Source organism: Oncorhynchus mykiss, unplaced genomic scaffold (genome assembly GCF_013265735.2).
Source record: "Oncorhynchus mykiss isolate Arlee unplaced genomic scaffold, USDA_OmykA_1.1 un_scaffold_557, whole genome shotgun sequence".
NCBI lineage: Eukaryota > Metazoa > Chordata > Actinopteri > Salmoniformes > Salmonidae > Oncorhynchus > Oncorhynchus mykiss.
The window spans coordinates 50,960-74,716 of NW_023494004.1; the positions used below are offsets into that span (position 1 = coordinate 50,960).

At 40.3% G+C, this 23,757-nt stretch overlaps 15 non-coding genes across 15 annotated transcripts; all 15 read right to left on the bottom strand.

The window, feature by feature from the left end:
• Positions 1–1,554: 1,554 nt before the first annotated feature.
• trnav-aac lies at positions 1,555–1,627 on the bottom strand. The gene has a single exon. It is a non-coding gene; the product is annotated as a tRNA-Val (tRNA).
• A 2,569-nt stretch (positions 1,628–4,196) lies between these two features.
• trnav-aac lies at positions 4,197–4,269 on the bottom strand. The gene has a single exon. It is a non-coding gene; the product is annotated as a tRNA-Val (tRNA).
• A 2,569-nt stretch (positions 4,270–6,838) lies between these two features.
• trnav-aac lies at positions 6,839–6,911 on the bottom strand. The gene has a single exon. It is a non-coding gene; the product is annotated as a tRNA-Val (tRNA).
• A 1,099-nt stretch (positions 6,912–8,010) lies between these two features.
• trnav-aac lies at positions 8,011–8,083 on the bottom strand. Its single transcript has one exon. It is a non-coding gene; the product is annotated as a tRNA-Val (tRNA).
• An 897-nt stretch (positions 8,084–8,980) lies between these two features.
• trnav-aac lies at positions 8,981–9,053 on the bottom strand. The gene has a single exon. It is a non-coding gene; the product is annotated as a tRNA-Val (tRNA).
• A 1,232-nt stretch (positions 9,054–10,285) lies between these two features.
• Positions 10,286–10,358, bottom strand: trnav-cac. Its single transcript has one exon. It is a non-coding gene; the product is annotated as a tRNA-Val (tRNA).
• Positions 10,359–14,971: 4,613 nt separating this feature from the next.
• On the bottom strand, positions 14,972–15,044 carry trnav-aac. Its single transcript has one exon. It is a non-coding gene; the product is annotated as a tRNA-Val (tRNA).
• A 2,319-nt stretch (positions 15,045–17,363) lies between these two features.
• On the bottom strand, positions 17,364–17,436 carry trnav-aac. The gene has a single exon. It is a non-coding gene; the product is annotated as a tRNA-Val (tRNA).
• An 886-nt stretch (positions 17,437–18,322) lies between these two features.
• Positions 18,323–18,395, bottom strand: trnav-cac. The gene has a single exon. It is a non-coding gene; the product is annotated as a tRNA-Val (tRNA).
• A 129-nt stretch (positions 18,396–18,524) lies between these two features.
• trnav-aac lies at positions 18,525–18,597 on the bottom strand. Its single transcript has one exon. It is a non-coding gene; the product is annotated as a tRNA-Val (tRNA).
• Positions 18,598–19,948: 1,351 nt separating this feature from the next.
• Positions 19,949–20,021, bottom strand: trnav-aac. The gene has a single exon. It is a non-coding gene; the product is annotated as a tRNA-Val (tRNA).
• A 1,088-nt stretch (positions 20,022–21,109) lies between these two features.
• trnav-aac lies at positions 21,110–21,182 on the bottom strand. The gene has a single exon. It is a non-coding gene; the product is annotated as a tRNA-Val (tRNA).
• Positions 21,183–22,075: 893 nt separating this feature from the next.
• Positions 22,076–22,148, bottom strand: trnav-cac. The gene has a single exon. It is a non-coding gene; the product is annotated as a tRNA-Val (tRNA).
• A 129-nt stretch (positions 22,149–22,277) lies between these two features.
• Positions 22,278–22,350, bottom strand: trnav-aac. Its single transcript has one exon. It is a non-coding gene; the product is annotated as a tRNA-Val (tRNA).
• Positions 22,351–23,582: 1,232 nt separating this feature from the next.
• On the bottom strand, positions 23,583–23,656 carry trnav-cac. Its single transcript has one exon. It is a non-coding gene; the product is annotated as a tRNA-Val (tRNA).
• Positions 23,657–23,757: the final 101 nt, after the last annotated feature.

The window sequence follows — 23,757 nt, forward strand, 5'->3', positions numbered from 1 at the left end:
GATATATCCATTACAATGACCCTGATAAATGAATTTGCCTGGCTCAGAGAAGCTGTCAGTCTGGTCACATTCATACAGATCGCATGGTGGAGGTCCCCAAAAAACGGCAACATTGATCCACAGGTCGGAGAGGTAGACAGCAAGGTTTAGACAAACCTCAACTGTTTCAAACCAAATGCTAGCCTCTGGGCATTGGGAAATATTGAATATTACAAGATGTTTCCGCCCGGTTTCGAACCGGGGACCTTTCGCGTGTGAGGCGAACGTGATAACCACTACACTGGTTCAAAACTTCTTCCATTTAATAGTGATGGAAGCCACTGTGTTCTTGGGTACCTTCAATGCTGCAGAAATGACCAATCATTTGAATTTACCACAGGTGGACTCCAATCAAGTTGAAGAAACATCTCAAGGATGATCAATGGAAACAGGATGGACCTGAGCTCAATTTCCAGCCTCATAGCAAAGGGTCTGAAAACTTACGTAAATAAGGTATTTTTAAAATATTTAATGTGTATTATGGCTCTTTCTGTGGAACTCAATTTGGGATATTATGTGAGGTAGACATGAAAAGCCGGGAATTATCGTGTGCAGCCGGAACTTGGAAGAGGCTTGGTGGTTCCAAACTTCTTCCATTTAAGAGTGATGGAAGCCACTGTGTTCTTGGGTGCCTTCAATGCTGCAGAAATGACTAATCATTTGAATTTACCACAGGTGGACTCCAATCAAGTTGAAGAAACATCTCAAGGATGATCAATGGAAACAGGATGGACCTGAGCTCAATTTCCAGCCTCATAGCAAAGGGTCTGAAAATGTATGTAAATAAGGTATTTTTAAAATATTTTTTCATTAATAAAAACTATATGCTATCGCTTTGTCATTATGTGGTATTGTGTGTAGATAGATTTTATTTTATTTCATCCATTTTAGTATAAGGCTGTAACGAAACAAAATGTGGAAAAAAGTAAGGGGTCTGAAAACTTTCCCAATGCACTGTACCTATGCAGGCTAGCTTCTTTTCCTTTGCTAGCCAGCCAACTAAATCTATCACACAATCACATCAAGCAGCTGAAATGACAGAAAACGATCTACATTTTTGTTTGTTTTACCTTGGATTATATTGCCATTTCTTTGGATATATCCATTACAATGACCCTGATAAATGAATTTGCCTGGCTCAGAGAAGCTGTCAGTCTGGTCACATTCATACAGATCGCATGGTGGAGGTCCCCAAAAAAACGGCAACATTGATCCACAGGTCGGAGAGGTAGACAGCAAGGTTTAGACAAAGCTCAACTGTTTCAAACCAAATGCTAGCCTCTGGGCATTGGGAAATATTGAATATTACAAAATGTTTCGGCCAGGTTTCAAACCGGGGACCTTTCACGTGTGAGGCAAACGTGATAACCACTACACTACGGAAACCAAATTATTGGAAAACTAAGGGTGTGACTGACTTTCGCGTGTGAGGCGAACGTGATAACTAATACACTACTGAAACTAAAGTCTGAATAGCAAATACTGAGAAGTGCAAAGGACCAATCTGTTAAAATGTGTTTCCGCCCGGTCTTGAACCGGGGACCTTTCGCGTGTTAGGCGAACGTGATAACCACTACACTACAGAAACCCAATGAGTGGCGTACTAAGGGTGTGGCTGACTTGGGCTGGGTGGGACATTTATCGCTCTCAGAACCTAATGAAATCAGAAATTACTTAGTCAATTAATTAAACAATAAGGCTTGAGAAGCCGGGAATTATTGTGTGCAGCGTCTCTTGGACGAGGCTTGGTGGTTCAAAACTTCTTCCATTTAAGAGTGATGGAAGCCACTGTGTTCTTGGGTACCTTCAATGCTGCAGAAATGACCAATCATTTGAATTTACCACAGGTGGACTCCAATCAAGTTGAAGAAACATCTCAAGGATGATCAATGGAAACAGGATGGACCTGAGCTCAATTTCCAGTCTCATAGCAAAGGGTCTGAAAATGTATGTAAATAAGGTATTTTTAAAATATTTTTTTCATTAATAAAAACTATATGCTATCGCTTTGTCATTATGTGGTATTGTGTGTAGATAGATTTTATTTTATTTCATCCATTTTAGTATAAGGCTGTAACGTAACAAAATGTGGAAAAAAGTAAGGGGTCTGAAAACTTTCCGAATGCACTGTACCTATGCAGGCTAGCTTCTTTTCCTTTGCTAGCCAGCCAACTAAATCTATCACACAATCACATCAAGCAGCTGAAATGACAGAAAACGATCTACATTTTTGTTTGTTTTACCTTGGATTATATTGCCATTTCTTTGGATATATCCATTACAATGACCCTGATAAATGAATTTGCCTGGCTCAGAGAAGCTGTCAGTCTGGTCACATTCATACAGATCGCATGGTGGAGGTCCCCAAAAAACGGCAACATTGATCCACAGGTCGGAGAGGTAGACAGCAAGGTTTAGACAAACCTCAACTGTTTCAAACCAAATGCTAGCCTCTGGGCATTGGGAAATATTGAATATTACAAGATGTTTCCGCCCGGTTTCGAACCGGGGACCTTTCGCGTGTGAGGCAAACGTGATAACCACTACACTGGTTCAAAACTTCTTCCATTTAAGAGTGATGGAAGCCACTGTGTTCTTGGGTACCTTCAATGCTGCAGAAATGACCAATCATTTGAATTTACCACAGGTGGACTCCAATCAAGTTGAAGAAACATCTCAAGGATGATCAATGGAAACAGGATGGACCTGAGCTCAATTTCCAGCCTCATAGCAAAGGGTCTGAAAACTTACGTAAATAAGGTATTTTTAAAATATTTAATGTGTATTATGGCTCTTTCTGTGGAACTCAATTTGGGATATTATGTGAGGTAGACATGAAAAGCCGGGAATTATCGTGTGCAGCCGGAACTTGGAAGAGGCTTGGTGGTTCCAAACTTCTTCCATTTAAGAGTGATGGAAGCCACTGTGTTCTTGGGTGCCTTCAATGCTGCAGAAATGACTAATCATTTGAATTTACCACAGGTGGACTCCAATCAAGTTGAAGAAACATCTCAAGGATGATCAATGGAAACAGGATGGACCTGAGCTCAATTTCCAGCCTCATAGCAAAGGGTCTGAAAACGTACGTAAATAAGGTATTTTTAAAATATTTAATGGGTATTATGGCTCTTTCTGTGGTACTCAATTTGGGATATTATGTGAGGTAGACATGAGAAGCCGGTAATTATTGTGTGCAGCCGGAACATGGAAGAGGCTTGGTTGTTCCAAACTTCTTCTATTTAAGAGTGATGGAAGCCACTGTGTTCTTGGGTACCTTCAATGCTGCAGAAATGACCAATCATTTGAATTTACCACAGGTGGACTCCAATCAAGTTGAAGAAACATCTCAAGGATGATCAATGGAAACAGGATGGACCTGAGCTCAATTTCCAGCCTCATAGCAAAGGGTCTGAAAATGTATGTAAATAAGGTATTTTTAAAATATTTTTTCATTAATAAAAACTACATGTTATCGCTTTGTCATTATGTGGTATTGTGTGTAGATAGATTTTATTTTATTTCATCCATTTTAGTATAAGGCTGTAACGAAACAAAATGTGGAAAAAAGTAAGGGGTCTGAAAACTTTCCCAATGCACTGTACCTATGCAGGCTAGCTTCTTTTCCTTTGCTAGCCAGCCAACTAAATCTATCACACAATCACATCAAGCAGCTGAAATGACAGAAAACGATCTACATTTTTGTTTGTTTTACCTTGGATTATATTGCCATTTCTTTGGATATATCCATTACAATGACCCTGATAAATGAATTTGCCTGGCTCAGAGAAGCTGTCAGTCTGGTCACATTCATACAGATCGCATGGTGGAGGTCCCCAAAAAAACGGCAACATTGATCCACAGGTCGGAGAGGTAGACAGCAAGGTTTAGACAAAGCTCAACTGTTTCAAACCAAATGCTAGCCTCTGGGCATTGGGAAATATTGAATATTACAAAATGTTTCGGCCAGGTTTCAAACCGGGGACCTTTCACGTGTGAGGCAAACGTGATAACCACTACACTACGGAAACCAAATTATTGGAAAACTAAGGGTGTGACTGACTTTCGCGTGTGAGGCGAACGTGATAACTAATACACTACTGAAACTAAAGTCTGAATAGCAAATACTGAGAAGTGCAAAGGACCAATCTGTTAAAATGTGTTTCCGCCAGGTCTCGAACCGGGGACCTTTCGCGTGTTAGGCGAACGTGATAACCACTACACTACAGAAACCCAATGAGTGGCGTACTAAGGGTGTGGCTGACTTGGGCTGGGTGGGACATTTATCGCTCTCAGAACCTAATGAAATCAGAAATTACTTAGTCAATTAATTAAACAATAAGGCTTGAGAAGCCGGGAATTATTGTGTGCAGCGGCTCTTGGACGAGGCTTGGTGGTTCAAAACTTCTTCCATTTAAGAGTGATGGAAGCCACTGTGTTCTTGGGTACCTTCAATGCTGCAGAAATGACCAATCATTTGAATTTACCACAGGTGGACTCCAATCAAGTTGAAGAAACATCTCAAGGATGATCAATGGAAACAGGATGGACCTGAGCTCAATTTCCAGTCTCATAGCAAAGGGTCTGAAAATGTATGTAAATAAGGTATTTTTAAAATATTTTTTTCATTAATAAAAACTATATGCTATCGCTTTGTCATTATGTGGTATTGTGTGTAGATAGATTTTATTTTATTTCATCCATTTTAGTATAAGGCTGTAACGTAACAAAATGTGGAAAAAAGTAAGGGGTCTGAAAACTTTCCGAATGCACTGTACCTATGCAGGCTAGCTTCTTTTCCTTTGCTAGCCAGCCAACTAAATCTATCACACAATCACATCAAGCAGCTGAAATGACAGAAAACGATCTACATTTTTGTTTGTTTTACCTTGGATTATATTGCCATTTCTTTGGATATATCCATTACAATGACCCTGATAAATGAATTTGCCTGGCTCAGAGAAGCTGTCAGTCTGGTCACATTCATACAGATCGCATGGTGGAGGTCCCCAAAAAACGGCAACATTGATCCACAGGTCGGAGAGGTAGACAGCAAGGTTTAGACAAACCTCAACTGTTTCAAACCAAATGCTAGCCTCTGGGCATTGGGAAATATTGAATATTACAAGATGTTTCCGCCCGGTTTCGAACCGGGGACCTTTCGCGTGTGAGGCAAACGTGATAACCACTACACTGGTTCAAAACTTCTTCCATTTAAGAGTGATGGAAGCCACTGTGTTCTTGGGTACCTTCAATGCTGCAGAAATGACCAATCATTTGAATTTACCACAGGTGGACTCCAATCAAGTTGAAGAAACATCTCAAGGATGATCAATGGAAACAGGATGGACCTGAGCTCAATTTCCAGCCTCATAGCAAAGGGTCTGAAAACTTACGTAAATAAGGTATTTTTAAAATATTTAATGTGTATTATGGCTCTTTCTGTGGAACTCAATTTGGGATATTATGTGAGGTAGACATGAAAAGCCGGGAATTATCGTGTGCAGCCGGAACTTGGAAGAGGCTTGGTGGTTCCAAACTTCTTCCATTTAAGAGTGATGGAAGCCACTGTGTTCTTGGGTGCCTTCAATGCTGCAGAAATGACTAATCATTTGAATTTACCACAGGTGGACTCCAATCAAGTTGAAGAAACACCTCAAGGATGATCAATGGAAACAGGATGGACCTGAGCTCAATTTCCAGCCTCATAGCAAAGGGTCTGAAAACGTACGTAAATAAGGTATTTTTAAAATATTTAATGGGTATTATGGCTCTTTCTGTGGTACTCAATTTGGGATATTATGTGAGGTAGACATGAGAAGCCGGTAATTATTGTGTGCAGCCGGAACATGGAAGAGGCTTGGTGGTTCCAAACTTCTTCTATTTAAGAGTGATGGAAGCCACTGTGTTCTTGGGTACCTTCAATGCTGCAGAAATGACCAATCATTTGAATTTACCACAGGTGGACTCCAATCAAGTTGAAGAAACATCTCAAGGATGATCAATGGAAACAGGATGGACCTGAGCTCAATTTCCAGCCTCATAGCAAAGGGTCTGAAAATGTATGTAAATAAGGTATTTTTAAAATATTTTTTCATTAATAAAAACTACATGTTATCGCTTTGTCATTATGTGGTATTGTGTGTAGATAGATTTTATTTTATTTCATCCATTTTAGTATAAGGCTGTAACGAAACAAAATGTGGAAAAAAGTAAGGGGTCTGAAAACTTTCCCAATGCACTGTACCTATGCAGGCTAGCTTCTTTTCCTTTGCTAGCCAGCCAACTAAATCTATCACACAATCACATCAAGCAGCTGAAATGACAGAAAACGATCTACATTTTTGTTTGTTTTACCTTGGATTATATTGCCATTTCTTTGGATATATCCATTACAATGACCCTGATAAATGAATTTGCCTGGCTCAGAGAAGCTGTCAGTCTGGTCACATTCATACAGATCGCATGGTGGAGGTCCCCAAAAAAACGGCAACATTGATCCACAGGTCGGAGAGGTAGACAGCAAGGTTTAGACAAAGCTCAACTGTTTCAAACCAAATGCTAGCCTCTGGGCATTGGGAAATATTGAATATTACAAAATGTTTCGGCCAGGTTTCAAACCGGGGACCTTTCACGTGTGAGGCAAACGTGATAACCACTACACTACGGAAACCAAATTATTGGAAAACTAAGGGTGTGACTGACTTTCGCGTGTGAGGCGAACGTGATAACTAATACACTACTGAAACTAAAGTCTGAATAGCAAATACTGAGAAGTGCAAAGGACCAATCTGTTAAAATGTGTTTCCGCCAGGTCTCGAACCGGGGACCTTTCGCGTGTTAGGCGAACGTGATAACCACTACACTACAGAAACCCAATGAGTGGCGTACTAAGGGTGTGGCTGACTTGGGCTGGGTGGGACATTTATCGCTCTCAGAACCTAATGAAATCAGAAATTACTTAGTCAATTAATTAAACAATAAGGCTTGAGAAGCCGGGAATTATTGTGTGCAGCGGCTCTTGGACGAGGCTTGGTGGTTCAAAACTTCTTCTATTTAAGAGTGATGGAAGCCACTGTGTTCTTGGGTACCTTCAATGCTGCAGAAATGACCAATCATTTGAATTTACCACAGGTGGACTCCAATCAAGTTGAAGAAACATCTCAAGGATGATCAATGGAAACAGGATGGACCTGAGCTCAATTTCCAGCCTCATAGCAAAGGGTCTGAAAATGTATGTAAATAAGGTATTTTTAAAATATTTTTTCATTAATAAAAACTACATGTTATCGCTTTGTCATTATGTGGTATTGTGTGTAGATAGATTTTATTTTATTTCATCCATTTTAGTATAAGGCTGTAACGAAACAAAATGTGGAAAAAAGTAAGGGGTCTGAAAACTTTCCCAATGCACTGTACCTATGCAGGCTAGCTTCTTTTCCTTTGCTAGCCAGCCAACTAAATCTATCACACAATCACATCAAGCAGCTGAAATGACAGAAAACGATCTACATTTTTGTTTGTTTTACCTTGGATTATATTGCCATTTCTTTGGATATATCCATTACAATGACCCTGATAAATGAATTTGCCTGGCTCAGAGAAGCTGTCAGTCTGGTCACATTCATACAGATCGCATGGTGGAGGTCCCCAAAAAAACGGCAACATTGATCCACAGGTCGGAGAGGTAGACAGCAAGGTTTAGACAAAGCTCAACTGTTTCAAACCAAATGCTAGCCTCTGGGCATTGGGAAATATTGAATATTACAAAATGTTTCGGCCAGGTTTCAAACCGGGGACCTTTCACGTGTGAGGCAAACGTGATAACCACTACACTACGGAAACCAAATTATTGGAAAACTAAGGGTGTGACTGACTTTCGCGTGTGAGGCGAACGTGATAACTAATACACTACTGAAACTAAAGTCTGAATAGCAAATACTGAGAAGTGCAAAGGACCAATCTGTTAAAATGTGTTTCCGCCAGGTCTCGAACCGGGGACCTTTCGCGTGTTAGGCGAACGTGATAACCACTACACTACAGAAACCCAATGAGTGGCGTACTAAGGGTGTGGCTGACTTGGGCTGGGTGGGACATTTATCGCTCTCAGAACCTAATGAAATCAGAAATTACTTAGTCAATTAATTAAACAATAAGGCTTGAGAAGCCGGGAATTATTGTGTGCAGCGGCTCTTGGACGAGGCTTGGTGGTTCAAAACTTCTTCCATTTAAGAGTGATGGAAGCCACTGTGTTCTTGGGTACCTTCAATGCTGCAGAAATGACCAATCATTTGAATTTACCACAGGTGGACTCCAATCAAGTTGAAGAAACATCTCAAGGATGATCAATGGAAACAGGATGGACCTGAGCTCAATTTCCAGTCTCATAGCAAAGGGTCTGAAAATGTATGTAAATAAGGTATTTTTAAAATATTTTTTTCATTAATAAAAACTATATGCTATCGCTTTGTCATTATGTGGTATTGTGTGTAGATAGATTTTATTTTATTTCATCCATTTTAGTATAAGGCTGTAACGTAACAAAATGTGGAAAAAAGTAAGGGGTCTGAAAACTTTCCGAATGCACTGTACCTATGCAGGCTAGCTTCTTTTCCTTTGCTAGCCAGCCAACTAAATCTATCACACAATCACATCAAGCAGCTGAAATGACAGAAAACGATCTACATTTTTGTTTGTTTTACCTTGGATTATATTGCCATTTCTTTGGATATATCCATTACAATGACCCTGATAAATGAATTTGCCTGGCTCAGAGAAGCTGTCAGTCTGGTCACATTCATACAGATCGCATGGTGGAGGTCCCCAAAAAACGGCAACATTGATCCACAGGTCGGAGAGGTAGACAGCAAGGTTTAGACAAACCTCAACTGTTTCAAACCAAATGCTAGCCTCTGGGCATTGGGAAATATTGAATATTACCAAATGTTTCCGCCCGGTTTCGAACCGGGGACCTTTCGCGTGTTAGGCGAACGTGATAACCACTACACTACGGAAACCCAATGAGTGGAGTACTAAGGGTGTGGCTGACTTTGGCTGGGTGGGACATTTATCGCTCTCAGAACCTAATGAAATCAGAAATTACTTAGTCAATTAATTAAACAATAAGGCTTGAGAAGCCGGGAATTATTGTGTGCAGCGGCTCTTGGAAGAGGCTTGGTGGTTCAAAACTTCTTCCATTTAAGAGTGATGGAAGCCACTGTGTTCTTGGGTACCTTCAATGCTGCAGAAATGACCAATCATTTGAATTTACCACAGGTGGACTCCAATCAAGTTGAAGAAACATCTCAAGGATGATCAATGGAAACAGGATGGAACCGAGCTCAATTTCCAGACTCATAGCAAAGGGTCTGAAAACGTACGTAAATAAGGTATTTTTAAAATATTTAATGGGTATTATGGCTCTTTCTGTGGTACTCAATTTGGGATATTATGTGAGGTAGACATGAGAAGCCGGGAATTATCGTGTGCAGCTTGAACTTGGAAGAGGCTTGGTGGTTCCAAACTTCTTCTATTTAAGAGTGATGGAAGCCACTGTGTTCTTGGGTACCTTCAATGCTGCAGAAATGACCAATCATTTGAATTTAACACAGGTGGACTCCAATCAAGTTGAAGAAACATCTCAAGGATGATCAATGGAAACAGGATGGACCTGAGCTCAATTTCCAGCCTCATAGCAAAGGGTCTGAAAATGTATGTAAATAAGGTATTTTTAAAATATTTTTTTCATTAATAAAAACTATATGTTATCGCTTTGTCATTATGTGGTATTGTGTGTAGATAGATTTTATTTTATTTCATCCATTTTAGAATAAGGCTGTAACGTAACAAAATGTGGAAAAAAGTAAGGGGTCTGAAAACTTTCCGAATGCACTGTACTATGCAGGCTAGCTTCTTTTCCTTTGCTAGCCAGCCAACTAAATATATCACACAATCACATCAAGCAGCTGAAATGACAGAAAACGATCTACATTTTTGTTTGTTTTACCTTGGATTATATTGCCATTTCTTTGGATATATCCATTACAATGACCCTGATAAATGAATTTGCCTGGCTCAGAGAAGCTGTCAGTCTGGTCACATTCATACAGATCGCATGGTGGAGGTCCCCAAAAAAACGGCAACATTGATCCACAGGTCGGAGAGGTAGACAGCAAGGTTTAGACAAACCTCAACTGTTTCAAACCAAATGCTAGCCTCTGGGCATTGGGAAATATTGAATATTACAAAATGTTTCCGCCCGGTTTCGAACCGGGGACCTTTCGCGTGTGAGGCGAACGTGATAACCACTACACTACGGAAACCGAATGATTGGAAAACTAAGGGTGTGACTGACTTTCGCGTGTGAGGCGAACGTGATAACCAATACACTACTGAAACTAAAGTCTGAATAGCAAATACTGAGAAGTGCGAAGGACCAATTTGTTAAAATGTGTTTCCGCCCGGTCTCGAACCGGAGACCTTGCGAACGTGATAACATCTACACTACGGAAACCCAATGAGTGAAATACTAAGGGTGTGGCTGACTTTGGCTGGGTGGGACATTTATCGCTCTCAGAACCTAATGAAATCAGAAATTACTTAGTCAATTAATTAAACAATAAGGCTTGAGAAGCCGGGAATTATTGTGTGCAGCGGCACTTGGAAGAGGCTTGGTGGTTCAAAACTTCTTCTATTTAAGAGTGATGGAAGCCACTGTGTTCTTGGGTACCTTCAATGCTGCAGAAATGACCAATCATTTGAATTTACCACAGGTGGACTCCAATCAAGTTGAAGAAACATCTCAAGGATGATCAATGGAAACAGGATGGACCTGAGCTCAATTTCCAGCCTCATAGCAAAGGGTCTGAAAACGTACGTAAATAAGGTATTTTTAAAATATTTAATGGGTATTATGGCTCTTTCTGTGGTACTCAATTTGGGATATTATGTGAGGTAGACATGAGAAGCCGGGAATTATCGTGTGCAGCCGGAACTTGGAAGAGGCTTGGTGGTTCCAAACTTCTTCTATTTAAGAGTAATGGAAGCCACTGTGTTCTTGGGTACCTTCAATGCTGCAGAAATGACCAATCATTTGAATTTACCACAGGTGGACTCCAATCAAGTTGAAGAAACATCTCAAGGATGATCAATGGAAACAGGATGGACCTGAGCTCAATTTCCAGCCTCATAGCAAAGGGTCTGAAAATGTATGTAAATAAGGTATTTTTAAAATATTTTTTTCATTAATAAAAACTATATGTTGTCATTATGTGGTATTGTGTGTAGATAGATTTTATTTTATTTCATCCATTTTAGTATAAGGCTGTAACGTAACAAAATGTGGAAAAAAGTAAGGGGTCTGAAAACTTTCCGAATGCACTGTACCTATGCAGGCTAGCTTCTTTTCCTTTGCTAGCCAGCCAACTAAATCTATCACACAATCACATCAAGCAGCTGAAATGACAGAAAACGATCTACATTTTTGTTTGTTTTACCTTGGATTATATTGCCATTTCTTTGGATATATCCATTACAATGACCATGATAAATTCATTTGCCTGGCTCAGAGAAGCTGTCAGTCTGGTCACATTCATACAGATCGCATGGTGGAGGTCCCCAAAAAAACAGCAACATTGATCCACAGGTCGGAGAGGTAGACAGCAAGGTTTAGACAAACCTCAACTGTTTCAAACCAAATGCTAGCCTCTGGGCATTGGGAAATATTGAATATTACAAGATGTTTCTGCCCGGTTTCGAACCGGGGACCTTCCACGTGTTAGGCGAACATGATAACCACTACACTACCGGAACCCAATGAGTGGAATACTAAGGGTGTGGCTGACTTTGGCTGGGTGGGACATTTATCGCTCTCAGAACCTAATGAAATCAGAAATTACTTAGTCAATTAATTAAACAATAAGGCTTGAGATGCCGGGAATTATTGTGTGCAGCGGCTCTTGGAAGAGGCTTGGTGGTTCAAAACTTCTTCCATTTAAGAGTGATGGAAGCCACTGTGTTCTTGGGTACCTTCAATGCTGCAGAAATGACCAATCATTTGAATTTACTACAGGTGGACTCCAATCAAGTTGAAGAAACATCTCAAGGATGATCAATGGAAACAGGATGGACCTGAGCTCAATTTCTAGCCTCACAGCAAAGGGTCTGAAAACGTACGTGAAAAAGGTATTTTAAAAATATTTAATGGGTATTATGGCTCTTTCTGTGGTACTCAATTTGGGATATTATTCATACAGATCGCATGGTGGAGGTCCCCAAAAAAACGGCAACATTGATCCACAGGTCGGAGAGGTAGACAGCAAGGTTTAGACAAACCTCAACTGTTTCAAACCAAATGCTAGCCTCTGGGCTTTGGGAAATATTGAATATTACAAAATGTTTCCGCCCGGTTTTGAACCGGGGACCTTTCGCATGTGAGGCGAATTTGATAACCAATACACTACTGAAACTCAAGTCTGAATAGCAAATACTGAAAAGTGCGAAGGACCAATTTGTTAAATTGTGTTTCAGCCCGGTCTCAAACCGGGGACCTTTCGCGTGTTAGGCGAACGTGATAACCAATACACTACGGAAACCCAGTGAGTGGAATACTAAGGGTGTGGCTGACTTTGGCTGGGTGGGACATTTATCGCTCTCAGAACCTAATGAAATCAGAAATTACTTAGTCAATTAATTAAACAATAAGGCTTGAGAAGCCAGGAATTATTGTGTGCAGCGGCTCTTGGAAGAGGCTTGGTGGTTCAAAACTTCTTCCATTTAAGAGTGATGGAAGCCACTGTGTTCTTGGGTACCTTCAATGCTGCAGAAATGACCAATCATTTGAATTTACCACAGGTGGACTCCAATCAAGTTGAAGAAACATCTCAAGGATGATCAATGGAAACAGGATGGACCTGAGCTCAATTTCCAGCCTCATAGCAAAGGGTCTGAAAACGTACGTAAATAAGGTATTTTTAAAATATTTAATGGGTATTATGGCTCTTTCTGTGGTACTCAATTTGGGATATTATGTGAGGTAGACATGAGAAGCCGGGAATTATCGTGTGCAGCTTGAACTTGGAAGAGGCTTGGTGGTTCAAAACTTCTTCTATTTAAGAGTGATGGAAGCCACTGTGTTCTTGGGTACCTTCAATGCTGCAGAAATGACCAATCATTTGAATTTACCACAGGTGGACTCCAATCAAGTTGAAGAAACATCTCAAGGATGATCAATGGAAACAGGATGGACCTGAGCTCAATTTCCAGCCTCATAGCAAAGGGTCTGAAAACGTACGTAAATAAGGTATTTTTAAAATATTTAATGGGTATTATGGCTCTTTCTGTGGTACTCAATTTGGGATATTATGTGAGGTAGACATGAGAAGCCGGGAATTATCGTGTGCAGCCGGAACTTGGAAGAGGCTTGGTGGTTCCAAACTTCTTCTATTTAAGAATGATGGAAGCCACTGTGTTCTTGGGTACCTTCAATGCTGCAGAAATGACCAATCATTTGAATTTACCACAGGTGGACTCCAATCAAGTTGAAGAAACATCTCAAGGATGATCAATGGAAACAGGATGGACCTGAGCTCAATTTCCAGCCTCATAGCAAAGGGTCTGAAAATGTATGTAAATAAGGTATTTTTAAAATATTTTTTTCATTAATAAAAACTATATGTTGTCATTATGTGGTATTGTGTGTAGATAGATTTTATTTTATTTCATCCATTTTAGTATAAGGCTGTAACGTAACAAAATGTGGAAAAAAGTAAGGGGTCTGAAAACTTTCCGAATGCACTGTACCTATGCAGGCTAGCTTCTTTTCCTTTGCTAGCCAGCCAACTAAATCTATCACACAATCACATCAAGCAGCTGAAATGACAGAAAACGATCTACATTTTTGTTTGTTTTACCTTGGATTATATTGCCATTTCTTTGGATATATCCATTACAATGACCATGATAAATGAATTTGCCTGGCTCAGAGAAGCTGTCAGTCTGGTCACATTCATACAGATCGCATGGTGGAGGTCCCCAAAAAAACAGCAACATTGATCCACAGGTCGGAGAGGTAGACAGCAAGGTTTAGACAAACCTCAACTGTTTCAAACCAAATGCTAGCCTCTGGGCATTGGGAAATATTGAATATTACAAGATGTTTCTGCCCGGTTTCGAACCGGGGACCTTCCACGTGTTAGGCGAACATGATAACCACTACACTACCGGAACCCAAAGAGTGGAATACTAAGGGTGTGGCTGACTTTGGCTGGGTGGGACATTTATCGCTCTCAGAACCTAATGAAATCAGAAATTACTTAGTCAATTAATTAAACAATAAGGCTTGAGATGCCGGGAATTATTGTGTGCAGCGGCTCTTGGAAGAGGCTTGGTGGTTCAAAACTTCTTCCATTTAAGAGTGATGGAAGCCACTGTGTTCTTGGGTACCTTCAATGCTGCAGAAATGACCAATCATTTGAATTTACTACAGGTGGACTCCAATCAAGTTGAAGAAACATCTCAAGGATGATCAATGGAAACAGGATGGACCTGAGCTCAATTTCTAGCCTCACAGCAAAGGGTCTGAAAACGTAAGTGAAAAAGGTATTTTAAAAATATTTAATGGGTATTATGGCTCTTTCTGTGGTACTCAATTTGGGATATTATTCATACAGATCGCATGGTGGAGGTCCCCAAAAAAACGGCAACATTGATCCACAGGTCGGAGAGGTAGACAGCAAGGTTTAGACAAACCTCAACTGTTTCAAACCAAATGCTAGCCTCTGGGCTTTGGGAAATATTGAATATTACAAAATGTTTCCGCCCGGTTTTGAACCGGGGACCTTTCGCGTGTGAGGCGAATTTGATAACCAATACACTACTGAAACTCAAGTCTGAATAGCAAATACTGAAAAGTGCGAAGGACCAATTTGTTAAATTGTGTTTCAGCCCGGTCTCAAACCGGGGACCTTTCGCATGTTAGGCGAACGTGATAACCACTACACTACGGAAACCCAGTGAGTGGAATACTAAGGGTGTGGCTGACTTTGGCTGGGTGGGACATTTATCGCTCTCAGAACCTAATGAAATCAGAAATTACTTAGTCAATTAATTAAACAATAAGGCTTGAGAAGCCGGGAATTATTGTGTGCAGCGGCTCTTGGAAGAGTGGTGGTTCAAAACTTCTTCCATTTAAGAGTGATGGAAGCCACTGTGTTCTTGGGTACCTTCAATGCTGCAGAAATGACCAATCATTTGAATTTACCACAGGTGGACTCCAATCAAGTTGAAGAAACATCTCAAGGATGATCAATGGAAACAGGATGGACCTGAGCTCAATTTCCAGCCTCATAGCAAAGGGTCTGAAAACGTACGTAAATAAGGTATTTTTAAAATATTTTTTTCATTAATAAAAACTATATGTTATCGCTTTGTCATTATGTGGTATTGTGTGTAGATAGATTTTATTTTATTTCATCCATTTTAGTATAAGGCTGTAACGTAACAAAATGTGGAAAAAAGTAAGGGGTCTGAAAACTTTCCGAATGCACTGTACCTATGCAGGCTAGCTTCTTTTCCTTTGCTAGCCAGCCAACTAAATCTATCACACAATCACATCAAGCAGCTGAAATGACAGAAAACGATCTACATTTTTGTTTGTTTTACCTTGGATTATATTGCCATTTCTTTGGATATATCCATTACAATGACCATGATAAATGAATTTGCCTGGCTCAGAGAAGCTGTCAGTCTGGTCACATTCATACAGATCGCATGGTGGAGGTCCCCAAAAAAACGGCAACATTGATCCACAGGTCGGAGAGGTAGACAGCAAGGTTTAGACAAACCTCAACTGTTTCAAACCAAATGCTAGCCTCTGGGCATTGGGAAATATTGAATATTACAAGATGTTTCTGCCCGGTTTCGAACCGGGGACCTTCCGCGTGTTAGGCGAACATGATAACCACTACACTACCGGAACCCAATGAGTGGAATACTAAGGGGGTGGCTGACTTTGGCTGGGTGGGACATTTATCGCTCTCAGAACCTAATGAAATCAGAAATTACTTAGTCAATTAATTAAACAATAAGGCTTGAGATGCCGGGAATTATTGTGTGCAGCGGCTCTTGGAAGAGGCTTGGTGGTTCAAAACTTCTTCAATTTAAGAGTGATGGAAGCCACTGTGTTCTTGGGTACCTTCAATGCTGCAGAAATGACCAATCATTTGAATTTACTACAGGTGGACTCCAATCAAGTTGAAGAAACATCTCAAGGATGATCAATGGAAACAGGATGGACCTGAGCTCAATTTCTAGCCTCACAGCAAAGGGTCTGAAAACGTACGTGAAAAAGGTATTTTAAAAATATTTAATGGGTATTATGGCTCTTTCTGTGGTACTCAATTTGGGATATTATGTGAGGTAGACATGAGAAGCCGGGAATTATCGTGTGCAGCCGGAACTTGGAAGAGGCTTGGTGGTTCAAAACTTCTTCCATTTAAGAGTGATGGAAGCCACTGTGTTCTTGGGTACCTTCAATGCTGCAGAAATGACCAATCATTTGAATTTACCACAGGTGGACTCCAATCAAGTTGAAGAAACATCTCAAGGATGATCAATGGAAACAGGATGGACCTGAGCTCAATTTCCAGCCTCATAGCAAAGGGTCTGAAAATGTATGTAAATAAGGTATTTTAAAAATATTTTTTTCATTAATAAAAACTATATGTTGTCATTATGTGGTATTGTGTGTAGATAGATTTTATTTTATTTCATCCATTTTAGTATAAGGCTGTAACGTAACAAAATGTGGAAAAAAGTAAGGGGTCTGAAAACTTTCCGAATGCACTGTACCTATGCAGGCTAGCTTCTTTTCCTTTGCTAGCCAGCCAACTAAATCTATCACACAATCACATCAAGCAGCTGAAATGACAGAAAACGATCTACATTTTTGTTTGTTTTACCTTGGATTATATTGCCATTTCTTTGGATATATCCATTACAATGACCCTGATAAATGAATTTGCCTGGCTCAGAGATGCTGTCAGTCTGGTCACATTCATACAGATCGCATGGTGGAGGTCCCCAAAAAAACGGCAACATTGATCCACAGGTCGGAGAGGTAGACAGCAAGGTTTAGACAAACCTCAACTGTTTCAAACCAAATGCTAGCCTCTGGGCTTTGGGAAATATTGAATATTACAAAATGTTTCCGCCCGGTTTTGAACCGGGGACCTTTCGCGTGTGAGGCGAATTTGATAACCAATACACTACTGAAACTCAAGTCTGAATAGCAAATACTGAAAAGTGCGAAGGACCAATTTGTTAAATTGTGTTTCAGCCCGGTCTCAAACCGGGGACCTTTCGCGTGTTAGGCGAACGTGATAACCACTACACTACGGAAACCCAGTGAGTGGAATACTAAGGGTGTGGCTGACTTTGGCTGGGTGGGACATTTATCGCTCTCAGAACCTAATGAAATCAGAAATTACTTAGTCAATTAATTAAACAATAAGGCTTGAGAAGCCGGGAATTATTGTGTGCAGCGGCTCTTGGAAGAGTGGTGGTTCAAAACTTCTTCCATTTAAGAGTGATGGAAGCCACTGTGTTCTTGGGTACCTTCAATGCTGCAGAAATGACCAATCATTTGAATTTACCACAGGTGGACTCCAATCAAGTTGAAGAAACATCTCAAGGATGATCAATGGAAACAGGATGGACCTGAGCTCAATTTCCAGCCTCATAGCAAAGGGTCTGAAAACGTACGTAAATAAGGTATTTTTAAAATATTTTTTTCATTAATAAAAACTATATGTTATCGCTTTGTCATTATGTGGTATTGTGTGTAGATAGATTTTATTTTATTTCATCCATTTTAGTATAAGGCTGTAACGTAACAAAATGTGGAAAAAAGTAAGGGGTCTGAAAACTTTCCGAATGCACTGTACCTAGCTTCTTTTCCTTTGCTAGCCAGCCAACTAAATCTATCACTCAATCACATCAAGCAGCTGAAATGACAGAAAACGATCTACATTTTTGTTTGTTTTACCTTGGATTATATTGCCATTTCTTTGGATATATCCATTACAATGACCCTGATAAATGAATTTGCCTGGCTCAGAGAAGCTGTCAGTCTGGTCACATTCATACAGATCGCATGGTGGAGGTCCCAAAAAAAACGGCAACATTGATCCACAGGTCGGAGAGGTAGACAGCAAGGTTTAGACAAACCTCAACAGTTTCAAACCAAATGCTAGCCTCTGGGCATTGGGAAATATTGAATATTACAAAATGTTTCCGCCCGGTTTCGAACCGGGGACCTTTCGCGTGTGAGGCGAACGTGAGAACCACTACACTACGGAAACCGAATGATTGGAAAGCTAAGGGTGTGACTGACTTTCGCGTGTGAGGCGAACGTGATAACCAACATACTACTGAAACTAAAGTCTGAATAGCAAATACTGAGAAGTGCGAAGGACCAATTTGTTAAAATGTGTTTCCGCCCAGTCTCGAACCGGGGACCTTCCACTTGTTAGGCGAACGTGATAACCACTACACTACAGAAACCCAATGAGTGGAATAGTAAGGGTGTGGCTGACTTTGGCTGGGTGGGACATTTATCGCTCTCAGAACCTAATGAAATCAGAAATTACTTAGTCAATTAATTAAACAATAAGGCTTGAGATGCCGGGAATTATTGTGTGCAGCGGCTCTTGGAAGAGGCTTGGTGGTTCAAAACTTCTTCAATTTAAGAGTGATGGAAGCCACTGTGTTCTTGGGTACCTTCAATGCTGCAGAAATGACCAATCATTTGAATTTACTACAGGTGGACTCCAATCAAGTTGAAGAAACATCTCAAGGATGATCAATGGAAACAGGATGGACCTGAGCTCAATTTCTAGCCTCACAGCAAAGGGTCTGAAAACGTACGTGAAAAAGGTATTTTAAAAATATTTAATGGGTATTATGGCTCTTTCTGTGGTACTCAATTTGGGATATTATGTGAGGTAGACATGAGAAGCCGGGAATTATCGTGTGCAGCCGGAACTTGGAAGAGGCTTGGTGGTTCAAAACTTCTTCCATTTAAGAGTGATGGAAGCCACTGTGTTCTTGGGTACCTTCAATGCTGCAGAAATGACCAATCATTTGAATTTACCACAGGTGGACTCCAATCAAGTTGAAGAAACATCTCAAGGATGATCAATGGAAACAGGATGGACCTGAGCTCAATTTCCAGCCTCATAGCAAAGGGTCTGAAAATGTATGTAAATAAGGTATTTTAAAAATATTTTTTTCATTAATAAAAACTATATGTTGTCATTATGTGGTATTGTGTGTAGATAGATTTTATTTTATTTCATCCATTTTAGTATAAGGCTGTAACGTAACAAAATGTGGAAAAAAGTAAGGGGTCTGAAAACTTTCCGAATGCACTGTACCTATGCAGGCTAGCTTCTTTTCCTTTGCTAGCCAGCCAACTAAATCTATCACACAATCACATCAAGCAGCTGAAATGACAGAAAACGATCTACATTTTTGTTTGTTTTACCTTGGATTATATTGCCATTTCTTTGGATATATCCATTACAATGACCCTGATAAATGAATTTGCCTGGCTCAGAGATGCTGTCAGTCTGGTCACATTCATACAGATCGCATGGTGGAGGTCCCCAAAAAAACGGCAACATTGATCCACAGGTCGGAGAGGTAGACAGCAAGGTTTAGACAAACCTCAACTGTTTCAAACCAAATGCTAGCCTCTGGGCTTTGGGAAATATTGAATATTACAAAATGTTTCCGCCCGGTTTTGAACCGGGGACCTTTCGCGTGTGAGGCGAATTTGATAACCAATACACTACTGAAACTCAAGTCTGAATAGCAAATACTGAAAAGTGCGAAGGACCAATTTGTTAAATTGTGTTTCAGCCCGGTCTCAAACCGGGGACCTTTCGCGTGTTAGGCGAACGTGATAACCACTACACTACGGAAACCCAGTGAGTGGAATACTAAGGGTGTGGCTGACTTTGGCTGGGTGGGACATTTATCGCTCTCAGAACCTAATGAAATCAGAAATGACTTAGTCAATTAATTAAACAATAAGGCTTGAGAAGCCGGGAATTATTGTGTGCAGCGGCTCTTGGAAGAGTGGTGGTTCAAAACTTCTTCCATTTAAGAGTGATGGAAGCCACTGTGTTCTTGGGTACCTTCAATGCTGCAGAAATGACCAATCATTTGAATTTACCACAGGTGGACTCCAATCAAGTTGAAGAAACATCTCAAGGATGATCAATGGAAACAGGATGGACCTGAGCTCAATTTCCAGCCTCATAGCAAAGGGTCTGAAAACGTACGTAAATAAGGTATTTTTAAAATATTTTTTTCATTAATAAAAACTATATGTTATCGCTTTGTCATTATGTGGTATTGTGTGTAGATAGATTTTATTTTATTTCATCCATTTTAGTATAAGGCTGTAACGTAACAAAATGTGGAAAAAAGTAAGGGGTCTGAAAACTTTCCGAATGCACTGTACCTAGCTTCTTTTCCTTTGCTAGCCAGCCAACTAAATCTATCACTCAATCACATCAAGCAGCTGAAATGACAGAAAACGATCTACATTTTTGTTTGTTTTACCTTGGATTATATTGCCATTTCTTTGGATATATCCATTACAATGACCCTGATAAATGAATTTGCCTGGCTCAGAGAAGCTGTCAGTCTGGTCACATTCATACAGATCGCATGGTGGAGGTCCCAAAAAAAACGGCAACATTGATCCACAGGTCGGAGAGGTAGACAGCAAGGTTTAGACAAACCTCAACAGTTTCAAACCAAATGCTAGCCTCTGGGCATTGGGAAATATTGAATATTACAAAATGTTTCCGCCCGGTTTCGAACCGGGGACCTTTCGCGTGTGAGGTGAAGGTGATAACCACTACACTACGGAAACCGAATGATTGGAAAGCTAAGGGTGTGACTGACTTTCGCGTGTGAGGCGAACGTGATAACCAACATACTACTGAAACTAAAGTCTGAATAGCAAATACTGAGAAGTGCGAAGGACCAATTTGTTAAAATGTGTTTCCGCCCAGTCTCGAACGGGGGACCTTTCACTTGTTAGGCGAACGTGATAACCACTACACTACAGAAACCCAATGAGTGGAATAGTAAGGGTGTGGCTGACTTTGGCTGGGTGGGACATTTATCGCTCTCAGAACCTAATGAAATCAGAAATGACTTAGTCAATTAATTAAACAATAAGGCTTGAGAAGCCGGGAATTATTGTGTGCAGCGGCTCTTGGAAGAGTGGTGGTTCAAAACTTCTTCCATTTAAGAGTGATGGAAGCCGCTGTGTTCTTGGGTACCTTCAATGCTGCAGAAATGACCAATCATTTGAATTTACCACAGGTGGACTCCAATCAAGTTGAAGAAACATCTCAAGGATGATCAATGGAAACAGGATGGACCTGAGCTCAATTTCCAGCCTCATAGCAAAGGGTCTGAAAATGTAAATAAATAAGGTATTTTTAAAAAAAATTTCATTAATAAAAACTATATGTTATCGCTTTGTCATTATGTGGTATTGTGTGTAGATAGATTTTATTTTATTTCATCCATTTTAGTATAAGGCTGTAACGTAACAAAATGTGGAAAAAAGTAAGGGGTCTGAAAACTTTCCGAATGCACTGTACCTATGCAGGCTAGCTTCTTTTCCTTTGCTAGCCAGCCAACTAAATCTATCACTCAATCACATCAAGCAGCTGAAATGACAGAAAACGATCTACATTTTTGTTTGTTTTACCTTGGATTATATTGCCATTTCTTTGGATATATCCATTACAATGACCCTGATAAATGAATTTGCCTGGCTCAGAGAAGCTGTCAGTCTGGTCACATTCATACAGATCGCATGGTGGAGGTCCCCAAAAAAACGGCAACATTGATCCACAGGTCGGAGAGGTAGACAGCAAGGTTTAGACAAACCTCAACTGTTTCAAACCAAATGCTAGCCTCTGGGCATTGGGAAATATTGAATATTACAAAATGTTTCCGCCCGGTTTCGAACCGGGGACCTTTCGCGTGTGAGGCAAACGTGATAACCACTACACTACGGAAACCGAATGATTGGAAAACTAAGGGTGTGACTGACTTTCGCGTGTGAGGCGAACGTGATAACCAACATACTACTGAAACTAAAGTCTGAATAGCAAATACTGAGAAGTGCGAAGGACCAATTTGTTAAAATGTGTTTCCGCCCGGTCTCGAACCGGGGACATTTCGCGTGTTAGGCGAACGTGATAACCACTACACTACGGAAACCCAATGAGTGGAGTACTAAGGGTGTGGCTGACTTTGGCTGGGTGGGACATTTATCGCTCTCAGAACCTAATGAAATCAGAAATTACTTAGTCAATTAATTAAACAATAAGGCTTGAGAAGCCGGGAATTATTGTGTGCAGCGGCTCTTGGAAGAGGCTTGGTGGTTCAAAACTTCTTCCATTTAAGAGTGATGGAAGCCACTGTGTTCTTGGGTACCTTCAATGCTGCAGAAATGACCAATCATTTGAATTTACCACAGGTGGACTCCAATCAAGTTGAAGAAACATCTCAAGGATGATCAATGGAAACAGGATGGACCTGAGCTCAATTTCCAGCCTCATAGCAAAGGGTCTGAAAATGTACGTAAATAAGGTATTTTTAAAATATTTAATGGGTATTATGGCTCTTTCTGTGGTACTCAATTTGGGATATTATGTGAGGTAGACATGAGAAGCCGGGAATTATCGTGTGCAGCCGGAACTTGGAAGAGGCTTGGTGGTTCCAAACTTCTTCTATTTAAGAGTGATGGAAGCCACTGTGTTCTTGGGTACCTTCAATGCTGCAGAAATGACCAATCATTTGAATTTAACACAGGTGGACTCCAATCAAGTTGAAGAAACATCTCAAGGATGATCAATGGAAACAGGATGGACCTGAGCTCAATTTCCAGCCTCATAGCAAAGGGTCTGAAAATGTATGTAAATAAGGTATTTTTAAAATATTTTTTTCATTAATAAAAACTATATGTTATCGCTTTGTCATTATGTGGTTTTGTGTGTAGATAGATTTTATTTTATTTCATCCATTTTAGAATAAGGCTGTAACGTAACAAAATGTGGAAAAAAGTAAGGGTCTGAAAACTTTCCGAATGCACTGTACCTATGCAGGCTAGCTTCTTTTCCTTTGCTAGCCAGCCAACTAAATCTATCACACAATCACATCAAGCAGCTGAAATGACAGAAAACTATCTACATTTTTGTTTGTTTTACCTTGGATTATATTGCCATTTCTTTGGATATATCCATTACAATGACCCTGATAAATGAATTTGCCTGGCTCAGAGAAGCTGTCAGTCTGGTCACATTCATACAGATCGCATGGTGGAGGTCCCCAAAAAAACGGCAACATTGATCCACAGGTCGGAGAGGTAGACAGCAAGGTTTAGACAAACCTCAACTGTTTCAAACCAAATGCTAGCCTCTGGGCATTGGGAAATATTGAATATTACAAAATGTTTCCGCCCCGGTTTCGAACCGGGGACCTTTCGCGTGTGAGGCGAACGTGATAACCACTACACTACGGAAACCAAATTATTGGAAAACTAAGGGTGTGACTGACTTTCGCGTGTGAGGCGAACGTGATAACCAATACACTACTGAAACTAAAGTCTGAATAGCAAATACTGAG